The following is a 12,774-nucleotide window of genomic DNA, read 5'->3' on the forward strand; positions in this document are numbered from 1 at the left end:
TCGCTCAGTCGTGTCCGACTCTCTGTGACCCAGTGGACTGTGACCCATTAAGTTCCTCCGTCCATGGGATTCTCCAGGCAAGAGTACTGGAGTGGGTTGCCATTTCCTTCTCCAGGGGATCTCCCCGACCCAGGGATCGAACCCAGGTCTCCCGCATTGCAGGCAGATGCTTTAACCTCTGAGCCACCAGGGAAGCCCAATAGTCAGCAGACAGGACCATTTCAAGGCCCAAAGTAAAACTACAGTTCAAAATATCTCAGTATGCTGGAACGGGCAAGAGACAATCCAGTCTCAAGTTATCTGCCTTTTTCCCCTCACTTCTTCCAGAAAAAAAAAAAAAGAAAGACTAAGTTCCTAAAGAAAGTTATAGATCATTGATTAGGTCTAGCTTAAAACCCAATTTTCAGGAGGTAATTTCGTGAACAAATTTTTAGACTTCCATAAATTTAGAGAATTCATATAATGCTGCCTCCATCTGGTTTTCTCCGAAGAACAATTTAAAATGGTGTTCTTCCCCAAACTGTCAGTCTGGGCTTGCAGTGATATTCCCAGAACCCTCACAGCGTATGTTTGGTGTCTGACACGATCTGATGGTCTTTGACACTATTTTTCTGGGAGTTGGGGTGGGGGTGGTTGACGGGGCACTCTGGGGCTTGGATCTTTGCTGTGTTCTGTCTCAGCATAGGCCAGGACTGGGCCTACGTTCATACTGCCTGTGTGGTGGCCCCCAACATACAACCGGTGGAGTCCTGGTCACCTGAGGATTCATGTTACTCCCAAGGAATCACTGGCCATTACTGAAGCTTTGAAGAATCATGTCCATCAGCACTGCAGGTTTTCAAACGGCAGCACAAGCACTTTCGCCCAAGACACAAAGCTTTCTGTAAATATCCTCTTTTGATCTCTCTGTCCTTGAAACTTTTCCCTACTATGCTGCTGCTGCTGCGTCACTTCAGTCGTGTCCGACTCTGTGTGACCCCATAGACAGCAGCCCACCAGGCTCCCCCGTCCCTGGGATTCTCCAGGCAAGAACACTGGAGTGGGTTGCCATTTCCTTCTCCAATTCATGAAAGTGAAAAGTGAAAGGGAAGTGGCTGTCGTGTCTGACTCTATCGACCCCATGGACTTCAGCCCACCAGGCTCCTCCGTCCATGGGATTTTCTAGGCAAGAGTACTATGGCCACTCTAAAACCTCCTCCCACCAACCCTGCTGTCTCTCTCATAGATTCCATCAGCACTTTCCTATGTTTCATTGACTTTCTCCTTCCCAGTTGTACGTGGTATACAACACACTTTCCCAGAACAACTGTGTGTGACCCTTGAGAAGATACTTTGGTCCCTGTTCTGAAGGCCTGTGTCGTGATAAGCAGGTGTCAACCCTGCTTTGAAGCAGTGATGAATAAAGTTATCTCTCTAAACAGGGCTGGCAACAAGAAGCAGAGTTTGGGTCTTGATGTCTTTCTCCTTTGGTTCCTTTCTCCCAAACTCAATTAGGAAGGAAACGTAGAGGAAACTTTTGCATGAGCAATCTTAGGAATAAAGAAAGGGGCTGGAAATGTAGTGTTTATCCTAATAACCAGTCTTAAATTATTCAGTTTAGAATCTCTGAGTTCTCCCAGTTCCCCACTCCTGTCCACTGAGTCAACAGAGCCAAAAAAAAAAAAACACCCAAAAAACAAAAACCCCAAAAAACCAACAGCTTTCAGTATTTAAATCATATGAAGTTATGTTTAATATCAATATTTCATCCCTACTTCTGAGTATTGTGTATGTGTGTGGTTTTTGAGATGACTAAAAGATGTTTTGGGTAAAAATACTGCTGTAAATAAAGTCACAAAGAGGAACTAAAGAGCCTCTTGATGAAGGTGAAAGAGGAGAATGAAAAGCTGGCTTAAAACTCAACATTCAAAAAAACCAAGATCATGCCATCCAGTCCCATCACATCATGGCAAATAGATGGGGAAACAATGGAAACAGTGACAGATTTTTTATTTTCTTGGGCTCCAAAATCACTGCAGATGGTGACTGAAGCCATGAAATTAAAAGATGCTTGCTCCTTGGAAGAAAAGTTATGACAAATCCAGCCAGCATATTAAAAAGCAGAGACATTATTTTACAGACAAAGGTCCATATAGTCAAAGCTATGGTTTTTCCAGTAGTCATGTATGGATGTGAGAGTTGGACTGTAAAGAAGGCTGCTGCTGCTGCTGCTAAGTCACTTCAGTCGTGTCCGACTCTGTGCGACCCCATAGGCGGCAGCCCATCAGGCTCCCCCATCTCTGGGATTCTCCAGGCAAGAACACTGGAGGGGGTTGCCATTTCCTTCTCCAATGCATGAAAGTGAAAAGTGAAAGTGAAGTCACTCAGTCGTGTTCGACTCTTTGTGACCCCATGGACTGCACCCTACCAGGCTCCTCCATCCATGGGATTTTCCAGGCAAGAGTACTGGAGTGGGGTGCCATTGCCTTCTCCAAAGAAGGCTGAATGCTGAACAATCAATGCTTTAAAACTGTGGTGCTGTGGAGACTCTGGAGAGTCCCTTGGATAGCAAGAGGATCAAACCAGTCAATCCTAAAGGAAATCAACCCTGAATATTCATTGGAAGGATTGATGCTGAAGCTGAAGCTCCAATACTTTGGCCACCTGATGCAAAGAGCTGACTCATTGGAAAAGACTCTGATGCTGGGAGGGATTGGGGGCAGGAGGAGAAGTGGACCACAGAGGATGAGATGGTTGGATGGAATAATTGATTCAATGGACATGACTTTGAGCAAACTCAGGGAGATAGTGGAGGACAGGGAAGCCTGAGGTGCTGTAGTCCATGGGGTCACAAAGAGTCAGACATGACTCAGTGCCTGAACAGCAACAACAAAATAAAGTAGCAGTTGAGTTAGCTGGAAAAAGAGGAGAGTAGATAAGGATTATCCTTTGAAATATATATATTTTTTCATTCTGCAGAAAACATAGAGGAAAAAGAAGAGAAACCAACATGGAAATTACCTGGATGGTTTTGCCTCCTTTTTTCAGTTTGGGCACTTACAGTGCCGTAGAGACTGGTTAATAACCAGGAGAACTGGCCCTCAAATTTGAAGGCTATAATTTGTATCCTGTACTTAGGGATTATGCTCATTTGTCCTTAATTTAGTCTGTTTTGCTTTCTCATTTGTTTTTGGCTTGTTTTCCTGCCTGTGTAGCAGCAGGTGTTTGGGTGATAATAGCATCTAAAATAATTCTAGGAAAATGTGCAAATTGGCTGGAGAGCAGCAGGAGCCATCACAATATTTCCTCCCCACGATCCCCTGGTAATTCAGTTTAACTAATCAGGTTGCAGCACCAAAGCTGTGATGTGCCTGGGACACGGTATTTTTTGGTGCATTATTGTGTTGCTGCTTTAACCACAAGGAGTGGCTTATGGAAAAGTTTTATAAATCGGGAGATTGGGGTTGACGCACACACACTACTATATATATATGCATGCTTAGTTGCTCAGTCATATCTGACTCCGTGTGACCCATGAACTATAGCCCACCAGGCTCTTCTGTCCATGGGATTCTCCAGGTAAGAATACTTGAGTGGGTAGCCATTCCCTTCTCCGAGGGATCTTCCCAATCCAGCGATCAAACCCAGGCCTCCTTCATTGCAGCCAGATTCTTTACCCTCTGAGCCACCAGGGAAGCTGACTATGTACAAAATAGATAACTGATAAGGACTTGCTGTACAGCACAGGGAGCTCGACTCAGTACTCTGTAACAACTGATATGGGAAAAGAATCTAAAAAAGAGTGGATATATGTATATGCATAACTGATTCACTTTGCTGTACAGCAGAAACTAACATTATAGATGAACTATAACTCCAATAAAATTTTCATAAAAATTACTATTAATACAAGATTTTCCCATGTGATTACTATTAGAATTACATATAATATCTCAAACTTATAACAATAAAATAACAAATAAAGCAAGAGAAAAAGGAAGAAAAGTCTTGTAGTTTGGGAGGAGTACTGCCACAGTGTACACGAGCTCACTACTGAAAGGTTGTTGCTCAGCCGTGAAAGACGCCAGGACTCGTGGCCTCAGAGGAGAAGAATTCAATCCGGGGCTCAGAGCTTTTGTGTGATAAAGTTATATTAAAGTACAAAAGAGATAGGGAAAGCTTCTGACATAGATGTCAGGGGAGGGCAGAAAGTGCTCCTCTGCTAGTCTTTAACTGGATAGGATGTTATATAGTTACTAGCAAGCTGTGAATTATAGAAAGGAGATGTCTCAAACCTCAGAGACTGGCACCAGGCCCCTCACCCACAACATGTATTTTGAGATAACATTGGCACCAGGTGAGTCATCCCAGGCCATAAAATGATGGACATGAACCATGAAGAGAGGCAGGTTTCCAAGTAAATGTAGTTTCATTAACATAGATTAGGAGAGCAAGGCATGAGTAAAACATATAGGTTTGTCAAATCAGTTCCGAGTCTTAGGTGGAACCAACCTGAAGACGGAGTCTCGGGTAAATGCATAGAACATTAACATAGCTTAAGACAAACATTTCCCTAAGAAAAGTGCATGGGTTAGCTCAGGGTTTGAGAAAAGTTAAGTTCAGGTGGAGCCAGGAGTCGTCAAGGCAACACAGAGTTTTAAAAGAAACCTCTTTTAAAATTTGTATAGAGAAGGGGAAAAAATACAACACAAGTAGTTTGTTTCCTCCTGCCACTTAATAGAGAGAGAAAAAATGTCTGACACTTGCAGCCTATTTCCTCCGTTTGGAGACCCCTGGCCTTCCTGCCTGTTACCCTCTCACTACCAAGTAACCGCCTTACAACAAGACTTAGGAAAAAAGAGTTTCTAGTTCTCAAATTTGAGCTATCAAATATGAAACTAGTGTTCATTAATATTTACATCGATTAGGAATATATTCTGCTTAAAGCAGAAGAAAATCCATGAAACAATGATTTAAACAAATAAGACTTTTTTTATCAGACAAAGTTGAGAAATTATTCAGTAGGACTCTGGTGCCATCAGGGCCTCCAGTTTCTTCCAATGCCCCGCTCTATCATCCTTACTTTTGTTTGTGCCTCCCAAGAGTCAGGTTCCCCAGTCCTTTGTAAGTTCTGTAATCAAATCTCACTGGCCTGTAAAGTCAAATTCTCTGGGAATTCCCAGTCCCTTTGCCAGATCCCCAGGTTGGGAAATCTGTTGTGGGTTCTAGAACTTTCTTAACAGTGCGAGAATTTCCTTGGTATAATTGTTCTGCAGTTTGTGGGTCTTCTGCTTGGCGGCTCAAGGGCGACTCCTCCAAGAGGGCTCATGCCACAGGCTGTGTGCCCAGGGAGCTGCACGCAGAGCCCCTGCCCCTGTGGCAGGCCACTGTTGACTCGTGCCTCCGCAGGAGACTCAGACACAGGTCTGGTCAGTCTCTGTGGGGTCTCTGGGTACTGGTGTGCACAAGGTTTTGTTTGAGCCCTACAAGAGTCTCTGGCAGGTATGGGGTTTGATTCTAAGTGTGATTTTGCCCCTCCTACCATCTTACTGGTGCTTCTCCATTGCCCTTGGATGTGTGATATCTTTTTTTGGTGGGATCTAACATTCTCCTGTGGATGGTTGTTCAGCAGCAAGTTGTAATTTTGGAGTTCTTGCAGGAGAAGATGACCACATGTCCTTCTACTCCACCATCTTGCCAGCTTCCACCAGCTTAAATTGAAGAAAGTAGGGAAAACCACGAGACAATTCAGGTATGACCTAGATCAAATTTCTTAAGATTATATACAGTGGAAGTGAGAAATAGATTTCAGGAGTTAGATCTTATAGAGTGCCTGAAGAACTATGGACAGAAGTTCATGACATTGTACAGGAGGCAGTGATCGAAACCACCCCCAAGAAAAAGAAATGCAAAAAGGCAAAATGGTTGTCTGAGGAGGCCTTACAAATAGCTGAGAAAAGAGAAGCTAAAGGCAAAGGAGAAAAGGTAAGATATACTCATTTGAATGCAGAGTTCCAAAGAATAGCAAGGAGAGATAAGAAAGCCTTCCTCAGCAATCAATGCAAAGAAATAGAGGAAAACAATAGAATGGGAAAGTCTAGAGATCTCTTCAAGAAAATTAGAGCTACCAAGGGAATATTTCATGCAAAAATGGGCACAATAAAGGACAGGAACTGTATGGAGCTAACAGAAGCAGAAGATATTAAGAAGAGGTGGCAAGAATACATGGAAAAACTATACAAAAAAGATCTTCATGACCCAGATAATCACGATGGTGTGATCACTCACTTAGAGCCAGACATCCTGGAATGCAAAGTCAAGTAGACGATGATGGAATTCCAGTTGAGCTATTTCAAATCCTAAAAGATGATTCTGTGAAAGTGCTGCACTCCGTATGTCAGCAAATTTGGAAAACTCAGCAGTGGCCACAGGACTGGAAAAGGTCAGTTTTCATTCCAATCCCAAAGAAGGGAAATGCCAAAGAATGTTCAAACTACTGCACAATTGCACTCATCTTATACTCAAAGTAATGCTCAAAATTCTCCAAAGGCTTCAACTGTACATGAACCTTGAACTTCCAGATGTTCAAACTGGATTTAGAAAAGGTGGAGGAACTAGAGATCAAATTGCCAACATACACTGGATCATCAAAAAAGCAAGAGAGTTCCAGAAAAACATTTACTTCTGCTTTATTGATTACGCCAAAGCCTTTGACTGTGTGGATCACAACAAACTGTGGAAAATTCTTAAAGAGATGGGAATACCAGACCACCCTACCTGCCTCCTGAGAAATCTGTAGCAGATCAAGAAGCAACAGTTATAACCAGACATGGAACAACAGACTGGTTCCAAATTGGGAAAGCATTTCGTTAAGTCTGTATGTATATTGTCACCCTGCTTACTTAACTTCTATGCAGAGTACATCATGGGGAACGCTGGACTGGATGAAGCTCAAGCTGGAATCAAGATTGCTGGGAGAAATATCAATAACCTCACATACGCAGATGATACCACCCTTATGGCAGAAAGTGCAGAGGAACTAAAGAGCCTTTTGGTGTAAGTGAAAGAGGAAGTGAAAAAGCTGACTTAAAACTCAACATTCAGAAAACTAAGATCATGGCATCTAGTCCCATCACTTCATGGCAAATAGATGGGAAGCAGTGGAAACAGTGACAGACTTTATTTTCTTGGGTTCCAAAATCACTGTGACTTCAGATAGTGACTGAAGCCATGAAATTAAAAAGCACTTGCTCCTTGGAAGAAAAGCTATGACCAACCTAGACAGCATATTACTAAGCAGAGATATTACTTTACCAACAAAGGTCCATCTAGTCAAAGCTATGATTTTTCCAGTAGTCATGTATGGATATAAGAGTTGGACAATAAAGAAACCTGAGCATTGAAGAACTGATTCTTTTGAACTGTGGTGTTGGAGAAGACTCTTGAGAATCTTGCAAGTCTTGGAGACTCGCAATCTCCAAGGGACTTCAAGGAGATTCAACCAGTCAATTCTAAAGGAAATGAGTCCTGAATATTCATTGGAAGTCTGATGCAGAAGCTGAAACTCCAATACTTTGGCCACCTGATGTAAAGAACTGACTCATTGGAAAAGACCCTAATGATGGGAAAGATTGAAGGTGGGAGGAGAAGGGGATGACAGAGGATGAGATGGTTGGATGGCATCACTGACTCGATGGACATGAGTTTGAGCAAGCTCTGGGAGTTGGTGATGGACAGGGAGGCCTGGCATGCTGCAGTCCATGGGGTCTCAAAGAGTCGGACATGACAGCGACTGAACTAACTAACTAACCATCCTTATTGTGTGGAAATCTCCTCCCAAAGTTTGTGAGTAGCCCCATACCTTCAAGTGTCAAATGCATATTCTAGCCTGAATGAAATTCGCAGTACATTCCTTTCCAGTGCTGTCTCATTGAGTAAGACTGAAGGATCACCTGTAATTGCAAAAATGGCTAGGAAACCAAAATTTCTAGTTTGGCAAATTTGACACACTCTGCAAATCAGGCTTTTGATTATTAAAAAAGTAGGGGAGAATGGATGTTTAGTAGGTAAGTAGAGAGCCTTGCAGGCTTGGAGAAGGAAATGGTAATCCACTCCAGTGTTCTTGCCTGGAGAATCCTGGGGACGGGGGAGCCTGGTGGGCTGCCGTCTATGGGGTTGCACAGAGTCAGACACGACTGAAGCGACTTAGCAGCAGCAGCAGCAGCAGCAGAGAGCCTTGCAAGATCTCTCTTCAGAGAATAATCTTCCTCATCTGTACATAACGGATATATGTATATGTAAAATGTCTGTGTGTTTCCACACCATGTTTAAGATTGTGGGCTTTCATATCTGATGGAACTGAATTTCATCTTTCTTCTGCCACTCACTCAATATGTGATATTAGGGAGGTTATTTCAGCCTATCCATCTCACATTCCTGAGATTACAATACTATCTACTTCACAGAGTTTTTGTGAGAATAAGAAAGATAGTAGATGTAAAGTGTGTGGCATGGTGCATCAGTCAGTTCAGTCGCTCAGGCGTGTCCGACTCGTGTGACCCCATGGACTGCAGCACGCCAGGCTTCCCTGTCCATCACCAACTCCCAGAGCTTCCTCAAACCCATGTCTGCTGAGTTGGCGATGCCACTCACTGTGGTTGGAATATAATAAACTTTCAATAACGTTTCTTATTGTTCTGATTATTTTGCAGTACTCTCTTACTGCTGTTATTATCAACCCCTGAATTTCCTGAACTGATAGGCATTTGTGACACTAGGCAGGAGCCAGGGTCGGGACCTGCCCTCACCTCCTTCCAAGGGCAGCCACAAATGGTGGTTCAGCTGCAGGAACATGAAGGTGTGGCAGGTCCCTGTCCAAGGACGGGAGAGAAAAACCCATGAATATATCTGTTTATTCCTTCTCCCTCTTGGTGTCTCTCAAGCAGGCCCATTGCAAGTAATGGCAAATGTGGGAGGGAGGTGCAATTTGCAGTGAGGCGGGTTGTATGATACAAGGGACGCTACCCTCACCACAGGGGAATCCGCCCGGTCTACTAGTGGAAAGGAGCTAGTCAGGTTTGGTTCTGCTATCCCATTGTCCCCCAACCTGGAGCCATTTCTGCAGCTCTGCAGGGTAGTTACTCCAGCTGAGCACAGCCTGTGATAACAGGAGGGGCCGTACTTCCTGGCTGTCCACCATATTCAAAGCCTGCCTCTGCAGGGCTTCCACTGCAGGTCTTCTGCTGGGCTTGAGAAATGTATCCTCACGTGGACTTCTGGTTTGAATGTTTCTGTAGCAACTGGGAAACCATCTTAAGAAATGACATTTGAATACCCAGAAATGGAATATCTATCTTCAGTCCAGCCAACAAGTTTACACGATGCCAAGAAGGTATTGGCTGTGCTTGAGTGTTCTCTATTGCATACTTGATGGACACCCGAAATCACGAGGTAGGTATCTCGTTGTTTAGACTGTATTATTTGAGGTCAAGTGAGATAGTCTCACCACAAGAAGGTCTCTTCAGGGGGTAATCACTAGGATATCCCAAGTGTCCATGGGCACCAGTGCCTCTGGATCAGAATGACAGAGACGGCCTTCGACCAGAAGACACTTGCATGGAAAGGCTGCTTTCCTCATTGCTGTAGCCTTGTCACCACCACTCTAAAGGGGTATGTCTGTCTGTGCAACACTCATATAATGCACGGAAATCTTTGATGCTCACACCCAATACGACACCTCTAGCACCTCAAAAAGGAGGTCTGAGCTCTCTGTAGACTCCTTAATGCAATCCTTAATCCAACGATATCATGATGAATTGTATTTCACGGCCATGACATCATCCGGGAGGCACTGGACCCTGACCAAGGTCCTGCACACCATCCTTTGCTTCATGTTCATCACCCAGAAGAGCCACTTCTGTCCTGTTTATATAAGGCATTTATCCCATCTCAACAGTGTAATTCTAACAGGATTTTTATCCCCAGAAAGCGCAGGAGGAAGTTTTGTCTCAGATTGGGTCCTGGAGTCTACCCTCCCAGCCACTTCCACAGCCTTCGCTGTAGTGGAGTGCTGCTGGCCAGTCACCGGCGCGTCCACTCGGGCGAGCGGCCCTACGCCTGCGACCTGATGCTGAGCCAAGTGGCTCCAGGGTGCGTTGTTAGAATTCTCTGAATCTTGAGTTCTGTTCCTTTCTTTTCTTTGCCTCTGAGTCTTTACCCCTCTTTCGTTCCTTGTACTATCCATGGAAAATGAAAGCTTCTCTCAGCTATATGATGAATATGAATTCACGTAGCAGCTTGAGAAAAAATGAAATAGATCAAAACTTCTACTTAATGACATGGCAATCAATTAGGTATATACATAAAATAATTCTGAAAGATAGCTGCCTTATAACCTTTCAGACATTATGGAAAGTCATGTTCTGATTGCTCAGCCCTCCTTCGTGCTCCTGCATTGTCATTCTTTATTCTCATCCTTTTTGTTTTCCTAGGTCCTTTCAGCGATGACAGTCATATTGAAGGTAAATTCTAGAGAAAAGAAATGCTAAAAAAGGAGACTCCCTGTCTGAATGTCAATGACCATTTCCAACCACTGGAGACAGAGATATTCCAAATGTATTTGATATTCCAGATTCAGTGTGGCCTCTGGGGGATGGAGCTGGGATTGCCAACCTTTCTGTATGGTAGAGGGGAAACTTTGGAACTAAGACTGCTTTTTCCAGCATCCAATTATCTTCCACGTCCTAGAGCTTTGGAAACCCAGTAAATGGCATGATATACTTCACATAATCATGTGGAGGTAAGGATTCCTATGATTTCAGGTCAATGATAAATATTTTAGTATAGAGTTAATGTGATGGCAGATACAAATTTGATGGCAAAACACATTCCATATAATATGTATGTGTTAACTTGCTGCTGCTAAGTCGCTTCAGTCATGTCCGACTCTGTGCGACCCCATAGACAGCAGCCCACCAGGCTCCCCTGTCCCTGGGATTCTCCAGGCAAGAACGCTGGAGTGGGCTGCCATTTCCTTCTCCAATGTGTTAACTTAGTACAAAAATTTATAAATTTAACCCAAAGCAAAAGTAGTATTCTTATAACTATCAGTTTGATATATTTACTCAGGAGTATTTTAATGGTAAAAGTCCTAGAAATTAGTTCTATCACAGGGAATAATGGGAATTGATGATGTTGGCTGAAAACCACCTTCTTCAGTAAAAGTGATCTTGAGTTCATTCATTAATTCACTTATTACCCTACTACAATTTGCTTGCAAAACCCCTAAAATCCAAGTCTTAAATGCTGGAGCCTAAAGTGACGAAACTTTGGAAATATAGGCATAGAAGAAAATATCTGCTCAAAAGCATCTGTGCCAAATCTGGATCTTCCCTGTAGCTCAGATGGTAAAGAATCTGCCTGCAATGCAAAAGATCTGGGTTTGATTCCTAGGTCAGGAAGATCCTTTAGAGAAGGGAATGGCAATCCACTCCAGTATTCTTGCCTGAAGAATCCCATGGACAGAGGAGCCTGGTGGGCTACAGTTCATGGGGTCGCAGAGTCAGACATGACTGAGTGACTAACACTGCTATTGCTATCCATGCTAAAAAAATGTATTAAAGAAAAACAGAAAATTAATATCTGTGAAGGCTTCCAGTATTACTACCTTTAATTGGAATGAAGGCTATGGCTGAATACAGACTTCTTGCACTAAATTTGGGTTGGCTATCACCAACTGAATAAGTGTGTGTGTGTGTGTGTGAATGAATGAATGCCCAGCATAAGAAAATGTTGGATGAGTCATTGAAAATCATTATAAAATCACCACTGATGTTGTTTTAAGCATTTCTAATGGATATTGGAAAGTAGAAATTATACCACGTTTGCTATTTTAATTTGATTGAGATTGACAGAGAGACATTCTTCCTGACAATAATCTACAATTGATAATGTCTAGGAAGATGGCTGAGTTCTGGAAAACACCAATAGGCCTCCTCTTAAATGGCAACCCACTCCAGTATTCTTGCCTGGAGAATCCCATGGACGGAGGAGCTTGGTGGGCTACAGTCCACGGGTCGCCAAGAGTCAGACACGACTGAGCGACTTCACTTTCACTTTCTAATTTCTCAAAAAAGCGTAGGAGATCATTTAATATGGAAGGAAAATGTTTTCACTGGCCTAAACAAAAATATTGAAAGTGAAAATGTTAGTCACTCAGTCGTGTCCGACTCTTTGGGACCCCATGGACTGTAGCCTGCCAGGCTTCTCTGTCCATCTAATTCTCCAGGTAAGAATTGTGGAGTGGGTAGCCATTCCCTTCTCCAGGGGATCTTCCCAACCCAGGGATTGAACTTGGGTTTCCCACATTGCAGGCATATTCTCTACTATCTGAGCCACTGGGGAAACCCCCAAATATTGACGAATATTTAAAATCACTGGAAGAGATTTTTATGTATTTTATCCTGAAGAAGCAGGATTGAAAACATCTGCAATAGCTAATTTGATCTAGTCCCTAACTTGATGTCATCTGATTAAAACACAAGTATAGAAAGGATGCTACTGATCAAAGCTGAAACCCTTACTTAACTTTGCGAATCTGATGTCCTCATCTGTTGCAGGTTGAATTATATCCTACAAATGGATGTTGAAGGCTTCCCTTGTGGCTCAGCTGGTAAAGAATCACCTGTGATACGGAAGACCTGGGTTTGATCCCTGGGTTGGGAAGATCCCCTGGAGAGGGGAAAGGCTACCCACTCCAGTATTCTGGCCTGGAGAATTCCATGGAATGTATAGCCC

General features: G+C 43.3%; 1 long non-coding RNA gene across 1 annotated transcript in view; it reads left to right on the forward strand.

Annotated features, from left to right (window-relative positions):
• The window catches only part of LOC138991814 (uncharacterized), a 58,138-nt gene extending 47,531 nt beyond the window's left edge, over window positions 1-10,607 (forward strand). Inside the window, exons 2-3 of the long non-coding RNA XR_011467704.1 lie at window positions 9,276-9,429; window positions 10,470-10,607. This is a non-coding gene — a long non-coding RNA (uncharacterized lncRNA). The remainder of the gene's footprint in view (window positions 1-9,275; window positions 9,430-10,469) is intronic.
• Window positions 10,608-12,774: the final 2,167 nt, after the last annotated feature.

This window comes from Bos mutus, chromosome 1, assembly GCF_027580195.1.
Source record: "Bos mutus isolate GX-2022 chromosome 1, NWIPB_WYAK_1.1, whole genome shotgun sequence".
Classification (NCBI taxonomy): Eukaryota; Metazoa; Chordata; class Mammalia; order Artiodactyla; family Bovidae; genus Bos; species Bos mutus.